Source organism: Triturus cristatus, chromosome 6 (assembly GCF_964204655.1).
Source record: "Triturus cristatus chromosome 6, aTriCri1.1, whole genome shotgun sequence".
NCBI classification, from domain to species: domain Eukaryota; kingdom Metazoa; phylum Chordata; class Amphibia; order Caudata; family Salamandridae; genus Triturus; species Triturus cristatus.
Genome location: NC_140589.1, coordinates 1,356,311,258 through 1,356,327,036, shown reverse-complemented (window position 1 = coordinate 1,356,327,036; position 15,779 = coordinate 1,356,311,258).

The following is a 15,779-nucleotide window of genomic DNA, read 5'->3' as shown; positions in this document are numbered from 1 at the left end:
GCATCACTGTCAGGATCTGTTTGAAGTCCAAATCCAGTTTGGAGTCCGTTGACTCCGAGCCCGAATGCCCTTCTTTGACGGGAGCCTCTTTGTGCCTGGGTGTCTTATGCGGCTCAAATTGGAGTTTAGATTGTGATCTATCCATTTTGACCTTGATGACCCCTTCCAAGGGTGTTGAATAATTGGCTGGAGAGAACCACCATAGGTATAGGCGTCCCTGTCGCCTCCAATAATCACTTCGCTCTAGATTGGATGAAGGGTGCAGCGTAGCAAGGCCAGACATACCCTGTGAATACGCTGGGTCAGGCAAGGTTCAGATGTGCCAGCTATGACTTGCCCCTCCACACCCAGTGCAGCAAGGGGAGCTAAGCAGCTGGCCAGTGCCAAACTCCAGAAAGCACAGATCAGCAACCATATGAGCCCTGAAGGCCGCAGGTCAGCACCAATAGTAAGATTTTTCTGGTAGACTTATTCTCAGTGAGGGGTCCAGCAGCCACAACGAAAGTGAGAGTGCTAGAGGCTGCTCTAGAATGTTTCTATGGGGGTTGCAGGGCAAGGTCGCATACTTCATGGGGGGAGCACAGCATGAATGGACATGTGTCCGACAGTACAATGGCTGCAATCCAGGCCTCCTGGCAGCAATCTAGTCAGCTCCTCCTTACCTCTGCCCAGGGTCTCACAGTGTAATGCCACTAGATCTGGCATCTGCTTGGCACATCGTGGGCCAAATCATACCATGGCAACCCCATACAACCATACCGTCACGTCCTCAGGTAGGCCGAGCGCATCATCAGGGCCATGCTCCCCGATCTAGCATGTGATGAGGTCCACCACATCACTACGAACTCTCCCGCTCACCACCACAGTATTGGTTTCACCACTCCACTATCTCCACGCATCCGGTGGCCCATCAGCAGCAGGGCCAGGCCCAGCCACCAACCTGAAAACTAGGCTGCACCAGCCGCTGCCTTAGACACCGCAATGTTTCCGGCATCCCGGTTTCATTCTCTGCTGAAATTTCACAGCAGCTCTTGATGTTGGATGCGCAGGGGATAAACTAAATAAGTTAGGGGCAAACAAGTTTAGATGGGTGCCAGGATTATGCCGGATGGTAAGCCGGGCTCACGGAGCCACTCTAATGAGTCGCCATTTTAGAGCCAGGCAAGCTCCTCCCCCTACAGTTAAGTTATACGTGTCTTAGAGAGTATTCCATTGGCAGAGTAGGAACTTATGTGGTTACATTAACAAGACAACAGCTTTCAACAGGATGCTTCTGTGGGTTGAATTAAACAATTTAGAATTAATCTGGATGTAATTTCTTTGCACTTTTAAAATTACACAAGGACACATTCATTTTTTTGTAGGCATGGGGAGATTCAGTGATTTGCCCAGAATCACTATATGTTGAGCTGATGCCGATACTCGAACCAAGTTCCCCAGTTCCAAAGACAGCAGCTCTGGCTGGTTCGTCAGAATAAAGTTGATTTTTACTGGTACCCGGCACAGGTCTTGTCTATAAAATCCAGAATTCCTACATGATTCAAGCTTACATGCAATCATTTAAAACAAGGGTGAATTTTGCCTCCAAATTTTCTCAGTCTATTTAGAGGTACTGTAACTCATTCTTGAGCACAATTATGGCCAAATTTATAGTTCAGTGAACTGGTCACTCCAGTACAAATATGACTGATATACCGTCCAACATGTTACAAGTGCATTATATCCAATGGCACTTGTAACATGGCAGATGGGGTATCCGTCACATTTGTAAGAGAGAAACCAGTTTCTCAAACTCTAAATCAGGCCTTTAGTTTCTTCTAAATCATGTTTGTAGCATCCTCCCCAGCCCGAGAGCATGCAAATGAATACGCCACACACGGAGATCTAGATTGTACATCTCTATTCCTCAGCATACAATCTCACTTTGCGCTCTGATTATGTCATTACTGTTATTAACCACACCTTAACCCCTCCCAGCAAAATATGTACATCCTCTATCAAGTCCGCCCAGAACCGCAAGGGTCCTAGCACACATAGTCTCATGACATTACATCTTCCCCTTTGTTAAATAAAACGTCCAAACAACAGTTACATCATGTTTCTATGAAGAGTCATTGAGGAGCTCGCACTAGTCGGCCAGATTGAGTATCATGAAGTGGTTGAGATTCATGCATCTATTTTACAGGTACTGATGATTGATCTGCACTGTCAGGTGGGATGGCTTCATTTGTAGGTGCAGGAGCTGATGAACGCAGAGGGAGGTTTATAAAATGTGTCGAGTCCCATGTGATGGACAGTCCAGGAGGATGTAAGTCATCATATGTACTTTGCACCTCACAACTCTCAGAGGATCAACAGCAAATGGAGTGTCTGTTTTCCACTTTGGCTTCAGCCTGACTAGGACTAATTCACCTTAATTGAAGACTGCATGGAGAGCTCTCTGATGTCTTTGATGGTAAGCAGGTTCTTATCAGCATTAGTGGCCTCAATCATATGTTCAATTGATATGACCACTAGCGTACTGGACTTCACAATGAAGTTGATGTACTTCTCAGCTGTTTTGGAAGTTGAACTGTGACAATGTAGCGGTAAAAATAAGAAGCAGGGTTTTGGTCTTTACCCAGCTTGTGTACAATGGCATAATTATACTTTTGCAGTCTCAAAACCCACCTCTTAATGTGAGAGAGCTTATTTGGATTTCTGATGATGGTGAGTAGCACTTGGTGGTCTGTTATGATAGTGAAACGCTTCCCTTACTGAAACACATGAAAATGTTTGCAGGCCCACACTACTGCCAGACTCTCCTACTCTGGCTGAGAATAAGCATGATCTGTGTCAGATAGGCACTGACTGGCATAGGCCATGTCTCTCTGAGCATTCGGATGACCATTATTTCGAGGAAGGATTGCCCCAGCCTTACCTGGCTCACATCCACTGTGGTCTTAGTCTGTAGTTTGGGGTCAAACTAGGGCATCTTCGTTGCATTCTCAATTGCATATTTAAATCTTTTGAGACCATTGGAATGGGACATCTCGTTCTATCAAATCTCTCAATGGGGCAAAATCAAGAATATAGCTTGAGCAATAACTGGCCATGCCTAAAGAGGATTGCAGCATGGTGACATCTTTGGGGGGGGGGGGGGGGGCAAGTATTTGACAGTGCTTTCACTTTATCAGGAGTCATTTCCAATCAGAAAATATGTGTCCAAAGAATTTGAGCTTGGTTTTATGAAACTCACACTTTGATGTGTCAAGAGTGAGACCTGCATCAGCAAGTTTGCACACTTGTTTAAGAGCCTTTTCATGATCCTTTTGTGTTGCTCTAAATACCAACATTTCATGACTATAGTTAACAGTATTGGTAACAGGTTGAATTATTCTACGTATAACATCCTGAAATATTTCTGCAGCTGACAAAACTCTAAGGGGCATATTAACAAGGAACTATCGCCGAGTTAACGGCACTTTATCGCAGCAAAAATTGCGATAAATTCATCACCCCATTCACAAGCTGGTGTTAACAGCCCACAGCACCAGTTTACCTGCGATAGCAGCCGCAAAAAACATTGCCACGGATGACCCCCGCAACTATCGCTAATGAGATGCAGAGTAGGCGTTCCCGTGCCAAAAGCCGAGACAACACAACTCCACAACATTCACAACGAACAGCCAGAACTGCGATAAGAAGACAAAACAGGCGATAATGCGCATTAGCAGTAGAAAAATAACACCTGCTCTGACCGTGTGCTAAGTCGGACCGCAGCCTGCACCACAAAAGGGAGCACAGCCACATTGGAAGGGCAGCAGATGCCATGGAGCCACTGGTCATGCGGCTCGGACACTCAAGAAGACCACAACACCCACTGCCACCATCTCAGGACCCCATACAGCACCCGGAACACCCCCTCGGACCACCACCCAGGCAGCACTGACAAAGACAGTGGACCCCCAGGAAACACACCAGCCTCAGAGACCCAACACCTGACAATGTCATTGCCCAATACAGGCTCAAAAGGACAACCATGGCGCGCATCATGACCAACAATGCCCAACAGGCCGACGGCACCAACACAGCGGACAACCAACATCCCACCCCACATAAAGCTGCTGGCTGTGCTGCACCTGTTGGCCCCTGGTACCCCCCAACCAACACCCGCCACAGTTGGAGGAATCACACAGCCAGCCACATCCAAGTCACTAACACCTGTCCTGGACATCACCACAGCCTGGTACCCTAGTCCCCATACGTCAAACATAATACGCAGGATCCACTGGAGACCAAGCAAGGACCATATGCCATAGATGGATGCACGCACGTGTTGTGGGCAATCCACAGCACACATGTCATACCTGTGCCCCCTGCCGATAAAGCACACAATCACCACAACAGAAAGCACACATCTCACATCAATGTGTAGGCAACAACCGAACACCGTGGAACCTCCACCAATCTCGCCTCCAAATACCCAGCACGATTCCTCCATCCTTCGACAGTCCATCAGCACCCAGCGTCCCCAGGATGGCACCAAGGGAAATGCACAGCCCCCTGGCAAGTTCAAAATGAACACCCCACTCACCTCAACTCCACAACCATGCAACTCACAACTCTGGCAATGCAAACGTCACAAAAACAAAACCAACATGCAAAACAACATGCCCACACACCAGACACAACAGGACAACTCACAATGGAAACCTGGGCAAGCCGTGAACATGAGCAGTCAACGGCATGGCACCTCAGCCAAACAATACCCGATTGTGGGGAGGGGTGGCAACCAGGCATGTGTGAAGGATGCAGGAGAACCATGATTGGGAAACTACACAATGCCAAGAGTGGCGGAGATGTGCTGGACAGACCGCAGTATGTAGAACACACCCATATCCATGACGACATACACCTCTGGTGTATGGAGTGTAGTGGACAGTGGATGCAACCATGTCACCCCGACCAGTGTAGGGGTGTGAATAAAAAGCACATAGCCCTGGGTGTGGTCCTCTTCCGGAAAGCCCAACATCTCTGCCAGGGTGGCGCCGCTCACTACGCCACAAGGCGGATGCCGTCCTCGTGAGCTGAGTTGCCTGCGATCCTGTGTGCATGCCGTACCGCGGACCGCTGGACCCCGAACCCATCAGGCCCGCCCTTGCGCCGCCAGGCCACACTGATCACCTGCTGGCACCAGCATGTGTCACAATGGGCCCACCACGTTCATGCGCAAGCACCAAGCCTGAGGCCCGCGACCTTGGCAGCCTCCTCAGACCATCACAGGCTCCACGACAGAAGCCCGCTTTAGTCCTTTCTCGTTGACGTACTCTACTGCCGCCTCCGGCCTACAACACGGTCAAGTATGTCACACATTTGGAATTGTGTCTTGATTACACCATGGCAGTGAACATTATTTAAGGCAGAGTTCATGACACTATACTCCCTTCGATTTGGTGCCACCAAGTCTGTGCATAGCATTACAACCACACGTGTCTGTTGGCCTTCGCGGACTATTGTCCTCGGCCTACGCTGCGCACGAGTAGGTCACAGAACTGGAACTGAGCATCGATTGTTCAACAGCAGATTACATATCTACGCACGCAAGGAGAGGCGGGAGAGGATGAAACGTTGCAGCCTAGAGGGAATAGGATCATCGTCACAGAGGTGATCGAACACTACCGACAACTGCCCTGTTGCCACTAACTCTGTGCATCACGAGCCAGCAACAGCTGGCTGTGGGCCCTTGCTGACCTCTGCCCCCGGCCTACACTGCGGTCGAATAGGTCACATACACCTTTGAATTCAGCCTTGGTATGTTTACGGAAGACTTCATGTCATTGTGCAGGCCTCATCGCAGACTGCATCCCCTTCCAGCCCCGGTGCCAAGATGTCTATTCCCCGAGACCCATGGTCACTTTCTGGTTGGACTTTGGGGGCGACTGAGTCCATGGACTTGGGCTTGTTGTCGCCATTATGGCGGTGATACTGACTTTGTAGCGAAAACGAGGCCGTGGCATTCCAGCCCACTATTTGCTGCTTCCGGATAACATCAGACCTTTCACCTCATGCCCTGGAGGACACCTTCCACTGTCCTCCGCAACACTCTGCAGCATACACCTCGGACATTGATGAGGACCCGCTCAGGTCGCATGGCCCATCTGACTGCACCGCAAGTCACCGTCTCGTGGCAGGGTGCCTGTGCCTGCCGCTGTTCATCCAGGGCCACTAATTCTGTGTAACTCACGTCAGGGACCCTGTCTGATTGAATTTTGGATGACCTCTGTGACGGTGGTCCTGGGGTCATCGACGCCATGTGCATGTGGTCCTGCGCTGCCCACTGCCTCTGGCCTCAACTGCGGACCACCAGGGCTCAAACATCAAATCGAGTCCTGAGGGGCTCGGATGTCGCATCACTGCAGGAGGCACATGCCACCTTCGTCAGGACAACCTCCAACCGCCATCTGCCAGAGTCGAAACGGTGGTCCTGAGAAACCTACGGAGTTGATAAACACCTGTCGTGGATGCCATCATCAGACTGATACCCTGCTCAGCATTCCAGGTGCCACAGACTCAGTGCCCCGCAAGCCATCGTCCATTACTGATTGTGTTTTGTGCTGTGGAGAGGTTGCGCAGCAATCTCATCTCAACCAGTGTGGGAGACCTGGGACGTTGTTGAGGAAGCTGATGCAGGTCTCACACACTACACTACATCTGCATCAGGAATATCTCGAAGGGACACAATCCGAGACTTTTTCTTCACATGAACGCGCTCATCTCTAGTGCCCCAACCACAGTGCACTGCAACTATGGACACTTCTGTTTGCATGTTGTGTGTCCTCTGGACTTGCACCGTCTCCCTCATGTTGCTCAGCAGTTGACTCTGTTCTACAGGTGTTTTCAGTTTCCCTTGCACTGGTGTCCACTGTTAAAGTTGTTGCCAGCACCAAGCACTCCGTGCGGGCTGGCTTACACTCACCCCACACACATCCAGCACAGGCGTCACTGTACGTGTGGCCCTGCCAATAAATGGGCAGGGCGCACGTGCCCGTAACCAGTTCAACATGATATCTGCGTGTGTCCCTGTGGTCTTGTTGTATGCATGAGGGCCCTTGGCCCCTACGACATTACATTGTGCTGTGTACAGCGGATGCAGACATGTCACCGCAGGCAGCACGTTGGAGCTTGGTCATGTAGTTTTGTCATCACCCACTCAATTTGTAAGGGGAGTGGGCTGGGCAGTCGTAGGCAGAGTGTGACTGCTATTTGCGTGCCCCTGGCATGGTTCTGTACTGTGAATGTGCATCTCCATGTGTCTCTATGGCTGTGTGGGTCTCCTTTGTGGGGTGTGGGTGGTCCCTGAAGTGTAATGGACACTAAAGTATGTGATCTAGTTCGCCTTCCATGGGTTCGGACCCCAACCACTCCTGTTCGGCCGCCTCCTTTTGGTGTGCTGACACATGTCAACGGGATGCCATGTGTGGGTGGGTGAAGTGTCGTGAGCCAGCTGTACTTGAGGGTGCTTCCTGCTGTGTGGTCTGTTGTAGACTCTTGTCCTCCTCTAAGTAGCTTGTCTGCCCGGGTCCTGGTGGTGGGTTGCGTGGGTTGTCAATGGGCTGTTGTAGGGTGTCGGTGTCGAAGGTGTGGTGGTCCTCTCCGGCATCACAGATGTGTTGTCTTGTGTGCTCTGCTGGAGGTGTTGTATGCCCCTCTGCAATGTGAAGAGGAGATGCATATTGACATTGTGTTGACATGTATGTTTGCGCATTGTTCTGGTCTTCATGCAGACTGTATGACAATGTACAATGTGACTGTTCGTGAGGTGCTGAATCCTGCTGCGCGACAGTGTACATTTGGGCTACATGTGGTCGTACATTTCCATTTCACAGTTTCCTGCTCTGTCAGATGTAGTAGGCATGTTTTTGTGTTTGTGTGGAGCCAGTTGTGTCCTCTGTTCTGCAGTGTCGGCTATGCGCATTGTACCAGGTTGTCGTCAATGTGGGTGTGCTGTTCTTGCAATGTGTGTGTGCTGCAGTGTGGCAAGGGGATGAGGGACATGATTCTGGGTGATTGTGGGTGTGCAGTGTGCTCTGCCTCGTTGTGCATGTGTGCCATTGTGCCCATCTCTCCCCGTCCCCCGAGTCCCTGTTGATGTTGGGTCAGGTCCTCTCGAGCTGTGTCCGTACTCCCTACTCCTTGCACCGTCTCCACACTGATGACTGTGGCCTTGCTTTCCTCCAGCTCCTCCAGTGTTGCTGGACTGCCACCTCCTGTCGCCTTTGCTGCCTTCCTGTTGGCAGCGGGTTTGTGTCTGGTTTCGGTTGTCACATCATGCCGGCGCCTTTTGGCCTCCTCGATTGGCCTCCTCGGCACTCCCACTGCATTGTCTGCATGTGGTCTGCTTGTGGGTCAGTTGCTGGCAGTGTTCTGTCACCTCCGTGACGCTGGTCTTGTTTTCCTGCGGTCTGCACCCCGTCTTCCTCTCCCTCTTCTCCTTGGCCTTCCCCGACCCCGTTGTTCCTTGCTGGTGGTGTGTGGTGGTTGTGGGGATCGCGTTGGCCTCTGCGCTGGTTCAGTTTGCATCCATGTTGCTAAGTGCTTTGGCTTGTTTCTGGTGTGTTGTTTCTGTCTTTTTTGTGGTGCATTTGCCCGCCAGACACGTGGTGCTTGCAGACCTGTAGCTGGTTTTCGCAACTTTTTGTACCGTGTTGGCCTCGTCGCATATTTTTTTGCGTTCGCGTTTCGCATTTTTGGGGCGTGGCATTGGATTTTGCGCAGCCAGCTGACGCTTTATCTGGTGACTATCGCATGCTGCCACCGAGTTGTGAATACTTGGTTGGCACGGCGTAATTTTCCCGCATTGGGCTGCGATGTTGGAAGTTGGGTTAGGCTACTCTTGCGGTCGTTATCACAGGTTCTTGTGAATATACCCCTAAAACTCAACCTCCTTAATCTGAACAAATCAACATGAGTTGAAAAAGTAGTTATGTACCTGAAATTTCTTTCAAACTTGAGTTGATGATATCCCTTGTGGAGGTCCACACTGAAGAAAACTTTGGTACCATTCAGTTGCATGATGATCATGTCCAATACGTGTGGACCAGGATGTTTTTCTCTCTAGATTGCTTTGTTGGCTTGGCACATATCAGCACAGATGCGCACAGCAACCTTGCCATCCTTTTTTGGTTCCACCACTATGGCCGACACCCATGGTGAAGGACCAGAGGAGCATGCAGTGATGTAATTATGCGGTACCTCTGGGCAATAGGGTGAATCTCCTCATTGATGTGAAGTTGCTCTTTCTTTGTTTTGAGATTGCCCAGGCAGTGAAATAATGAAGGAAAACCTCACAACTTCATACTGAGTGTGGAGGTTGTAATTGATAGATATCAGTCCCATGTCATTAGCAGTGGAGGCTCTTCCACTAAGGCGGAGACGCGTCGCCCCATTCCTTTTAGCGCACTGAAAAACGGGTAAAATAAAATGCTAACTAGGTTATTATTGTTATATTTTTGGTTTCTGCGGGCTGTATTTGGACGGGGCGGGCTGGTGGCTCAGGGTGGGATGAAGAGTGGACTAGGCACACTAAGTGCACATGACTGCTTAGCTGGCCATTTTGACCAGCCAAGCAGTTATGCACACTTTGCATATTCCCTACCAGGCTGTAATGGACAGCATGGTAGGGAATGTGCACAGGCTTCCTGTCCTGATCTGAGCGCCGATCTATGGTGTTTAGACCAATCACAACGCTGCATTGCAGTGTTGTGATTGGCTCAGTGGAGCCTGTGTGCCTAGGAGCTTCTGTAGCTTCTTCCGGACTGGAGTCATGAAGAGCAGATAAGCGTAGGAGCGATGCACTGGCAGAGAAAAGGTAAGTGCGGTTTTAAAAAATATATATTTTCAAACCCCACAGTCATCGTCTCCCCTGCGCCCTCCCACCCCCATTCCCTACTAGCCACCCCTGGTCATCAGCGGTGGCAAAGCTTAGTAGGCAAGCACTGGATGAAGCTCCTTGAAGAACATGAATTGGCACTTGCACTGATACTGCTTTATGTGTCAAAGTTGCTGTGAGTGACCATTGACTCTGCAACGGTTTACAAGTGGCCCACGTGTATACTTTTGTGTTTGATGGGTTGGGGTGTGGCACAGGAGATAGGCTGTTGAACCTTTTGACTTGCATCATGTTAATCGACGCACCACTGTCTATAATAAAGGTTATTGACCTTTATTGTAAGCTTTGTTGGTTTACCTTTGTCATTCCTTCTTCCTTGCAAGCAGCCAGACCAACATGTGCCTGTCACTCAGTGGTCGAGGCCATTAGTGCACATCCATCTCCTTCACTGGCACTCAATAATGATGTTGAAGAGCCTCTGTAGGATGAACTTGACAGCAATCAACTTTGTCTGGTTTCTACTTGTCGTAGCTGATGTCACTTGCTTGCTTTGTGGACATGGTGAGAAGGCTTCTGGAACGTTCTGGCATCCAATTGCTCTTCCTGCTGTAACTTAGTTAGTTTCTCTTTTGCTTTGCAAACCGTAATGAAGTGGTTCTACTTACTGCAGCCTTTGCACATCATGTTTGGCCTATGGTTGGACATTTGTCTTCATGTAAAAAGGAAAACCCACATCAGAAACACTGACATGTGTTTGCTCAGTGTTTGTTCTTACTCTTCACGGCCAACACTGATTCACTTTTCGCTGTTCCAGCTTCCATGTCAGCGACTTGTCAATCCGCTCTTTCTTCAGACCTGGAGGCTATTAGTACTTTCTCTAAACTGAGCGTCTCTCTCAATATGTGCCTTTGGAAGGAGTCTGAAAGACAGCCATCTTTAACTCGGAGACGTATGGCTTCTTCATCATTAAATTCACTAAACTTGCAGTGCAAACTCAACCAACGTTTCACCAGCTTGCTGTTATGCTTGATTGAAAATGTATCTTTCATAGTCGAAATTCAGCATCAGATTGAACTTGGCTTCCAAAGCTTCCTTGATTTGACGGTATGATACTTCATCAGCTTGTGATATTTTCTTCAGCACTTCTTTTACTTTATCACCAGCACGGTTCTTTATTATTTTCTTATCATCTACTTCTACTAGGGCATCTATGAAATCATTGTACATCTCAATCCATGCAGTCCATCTGGAGCCAATATTCTGCTTTTTGGTGGTATCGAAGGGCAGTGGTGGTTTCAGAAGAGCAGCTGCACCATACTTCATTCTCCTTTCGGCAGCCATTAAAAAATGTCATAATCCCATAGGCCTTTCATAGTACTGGATGCTACTTGCTGCTCAACACACATTGGCAGCTTAACCGGGCTTGGTGGTCATACCCAACTTGAGGTTGTGTGACAGTTCCCTTGGTCGTGCTTGTAAGTACGTCTGTATTTTTGTACCTGGTTGTTGCTGCATTTAGCGTTTGTTTTGCATGGATGAGGCTTCTGGGGTGCTGTGCCTCTTCTTTTGGGCTTACCAGTTGGTTTCTGGTGAGCTTTCGAATGCGCTCTCCTGCATGGCCTTCAACTACTTCGAGGGCCATATATGGGCTGGAGTGGGGCTTCGATTCCACACACGGCATCTTCAAAGCTTCTCATTGAAATTGGGTACACATGGCACACACATAATTTTGCAAATTTCCAGGGAGAGAAGTCTTCTTTTTCAAGGAACAGATCCCACACTCATAGTCAATTGTAGCTTCCTCCTAAGCCCGGGAAGATGCAAATGATATGTCACATACGGAGCTCTAGCTAGATTGTACGTCTTTATTCCTTTGCATACAATCTCACTCTGATTACGTCATAACCATTAATGACCACATCTTAATACTTGCCAGCAAATGACGTACTTCCTCTTTTAAGTCGGCCCAGAACCGCACGGGTCCTAGCACACATAGTCTCACAACACTACAGTGCTGACATTTCTGTTTCTCACCTACACCAGGAATACATAGTTATAGTTTTAAACGTCAATTGGCCTGCAAACAACATTACACAATGCAATCCGACGCGCAGATAAACTGTGCATCAGCCTAAGACCAAGTAATGAACTTTTAGCATTCTTTGAGCAAGTACCAGTGGGTTACTCATACTCAAGGCTTGGAAAAAACATACACCTACCTTAGCATCACAGTCGATGATAGCCTATTTTAGAAATTCCTTTTATATTTTACACCTACTAGCCCTCTCACCTCCACTCTGTAAACAATCATGGCCGCCAACCTTGCACTGCGCTCCGCTGACTTTGGCTAGCTTTGTGCTATGCAAATATCTGCATATATACATTTCTTGGTGGCAACGTTATGACAATATAGCTGTAAAAGTAATGTCCATCGTTAGAGACCTCATTAAATTTAATACCCACTCCATTTGTAACCAGTGATTACAGCCCATATAGCAAAAATATCACCAATTTATACATATGCTTCAGGGGCTTGGACATAGTACAATTCGAATCTGATATGTGATGTGTAAGACATGGCATTCAAGGCCAAGACAGGTGTCGGAAGGGCCATTCCATTCCAGGCTCTCTGACTGCAATTTGATCTTATGAATGTCAAACACTTAATTAACTACCATCTAGTTTTATTTTGGCTGAACTTATCTTATGCTGCAAGTAATTGCCTGTTTTACTGCTTGAAACAAGAGCTAAAAATGTAAAAACTGCCAGTTAGCTTTTCTTCCTTCATTTCTAAATAGGAAACGGAATGCCTTGTTACTGTCTTTGAATGTGGATAAGACTGAATTTTCTAAAAGCAAGTACAAAAGAGTTTTAAGATACGTGCTGGAATCACTGAAGGTCTCCTTCACGTTTCGGTGAGACAAGCACACAGCCACAAAAAGGTAGTATTTCCGCCCCACCAAGCTTGTGATCCCACCGCCTCATTTAGACAGTAGTGACTCCTCCGCTAAGATGGAGTAGAGTCGCAAAAATAAAAACAAGCATTGGCATAGCCAATAGGTCTCGCCGTTGGGACCTTATAAGTGTTTAGCTATGCAACAGTTGCATAACTAAATACTTATAAGGTCCCAAAAGCGAGACCTATTGGCTATGCAAAGCGGCCGTGCGACCGCGAAAGTGAAAGCAATCGCGATCGCGATCAAACATCAAAGCGGCCATGCGGCCGCGAAAGTGAAAGTAATCGCGGTAAAGCGCGGCGCGCTCGCGCAGATGCACTGTAGCTCTAGGCTGGCCTGGTAGCACTTTTTGGAGCCCTCTCAATAAGTCTCACCAGACCAGAGCATGAGCTGGGTCAGGCGAGACCTAATAAAATGATAATAACAAGAAGTTATTATCGTTTTATTTTTCTTAGTGGTCGGGCGAGGTGGGGTTAGGCTCCCCCACGTCAGAGGGATCAGGTGTGGTTTACACCACTTCCTGAGTGCACAAGATGGCTTGGTCGGCCATCTTGGGCCGTCCAAACAGTCATGCGCTCTTGGAATGTTCTACACTGGGCTGTATTGCACAGCCCAGTGGAGAGCATGCCCAGCCTCCCGGTTACTGCATGAGCGGCCGTTTCGGCCGTTCAGACCAATCACGTGATTGTCTGGTACAGGCCGGGAGACTGGGTGCTTCCGGTGCTCCGCGAGGACTACGGAAGAGACGTACAGCGGCGGCGGCGAAGAAGTTACTTTTTTATTTTTATATCATGCCTCCCCCTTTCCGTCTCGGCATCCCCGTACAGAGGCACTGCATTAAGGGTCAGGTAAACCATAAGGTTTCAGACAGCAGAGATGCACCTCACTTCACTGTCAAAAACATTTCACTCAGCTGTCTGCCCACAACTGGATTTCCAGGTCACTGTTGAGGTCGTCCAGCTATATTTTTGGGGGTTTTTACCATCACTGATTCCGTGCCAGGGTTCTCAATACGAGCCATGGTGGATCCAGGATGAGAAAATAAACAGTGACCCCTCACTCTAAGAGACAAACCTCCCAATGTCATTGTTGTTTTTTTGATTTACTGAAAAAAACGCCTACTTTGAGATTTTGTTTCAGTAAGGAAGAAAAATTAATGCTGAGCATGAAAAAGTAAAATGGCGCTGTGCCGAGCATTCAGCTCTGCCTTTAGTGCATGCTGAGCACTGGTAAATGCACTCAAGGATTAGAGATGCCCTCCACGTAGGCAGGAATATCTAAATGTAGCATGCAGTTTTCCACTGGGTGGGCAGATGCCCTAGTACCCGCTGACCAGACAGGTGGCAGGCCACTCCATACATTAAATGAGCCCCTTTATTGCCAGGAAGAATTTATCTATCTATTTTCCCCAAAAAATTGGCAGTGAAAGTTGGCAAGAAAGTTGGAGGCACAGTGATGGTGGTGTTGTGGCTGATGGAGCGGAGAGATGCACTTCTTCTGGTCCCGGAAATAGGATAACCTTTCTTCCCCTGCCGGTGCCCTACTACCATGGTTGGATAGACAGTTGATTGACATTGAGCGAGACCTCACAATCAGGCCTAGTGGGTTTGGTGGGATATCTGGTCTGACTGTGAATAAAATATATAGGGAAAGACTTTACATTTACGAAATTGGAATTTGCCAAATACATATCAGAGAACCTGGGATCTGATCAAGGTTGAATAACAAAGCTGGAAATTTGGCCTGTCCTGGCAGGATTTTGGGGGCTGGGTGGTGCTGTATTGTGGCAGAAGCGTGCCCAAGGCATGTGTCTTTGGAAGGGGGGCAGGGAAGTTACTTAGTGAAACTTGTATCGCTGGTCTGTCGTTCTCTGCCCTCTCTCCTCTGCTCTTTTTCCCCTACTATACTCTCTCGAGTCGCTGAGAATTTGTTTGGGTGTAGCTTTATGTGGTGAGTTTAAAGATTATTACCTGCTGTCTGCCCGATAAGATATTTGTTAAGTAATTGTGCATTTCTACCGTCGTTCCTTGTGAATGTAGGTGGGATGTTTTTGCGTTCCTTAAAAAAACATAATTACTCCTTAAAAGAAATTGGACTTATTCATATGTGTTTGGTAATTAAGGCTATTCGAAAATAAATCTGTGGAATGATCCTTTCCAAAAAGTAGACAGAGTTATAAACAGCAAGACTGCTCATTAATGCCAACTCTGCTGCTGCTATCTGCAGTAGTGGTCTCTAGGTCACAAGTTTAAATCCTGGCGAGATGACCACATCATTATGGGATCTTTAAATTGAGTGAAAGTATTGCCTTAAATAAAGTTTTTACTATTTCTCATGGGCATTTTTCATCAATTCTCTGTATTGAAGATTGTCGAGAAGCAGACCTGTCACTTCTGTCTCTTCTGAACAATAATTTATAATAATTTATGAACTTGATTTCAGATATGTTTAAACTGCGTTTCATATAGGTGCATGTACTTTACACATGACACATAAATAACTCTCTGGTCCTCAATTGGAGATGTTTGGAAAATCCCAGGTAGTACCATGTATTAGGGATTGTGTTTCACCGCACAGGTCACGATTACAAGTGGCCGGAAAATTCCAAATGGCACAGTAATGGTAATTCCATAATGGGGAAATAAGAGGGAGAATTCCAGGGCACTAGTAATCGACGCCCCAGAGTTTACTTTATAACCTTAAATTTCGTCTTAAATAACAAATAAAATGTGAAAATAGGGTTTTACCACATTTAAAGGTATTAAGCAGGGCACTTGCTCTTTTGCTGAGGCCACTGAGCACAATTGTCCCATGCCATGGTGCAATACTACTGTATTTTATAATGCTGGTTACTGCCTTATTTTAATTAAGAAAATTCTGTTCAGTGTAGGGTTGGGTGAAATACCCATTATACCCATGTAGTCAGGCAAATTGAGGACATTTCAGCTTTT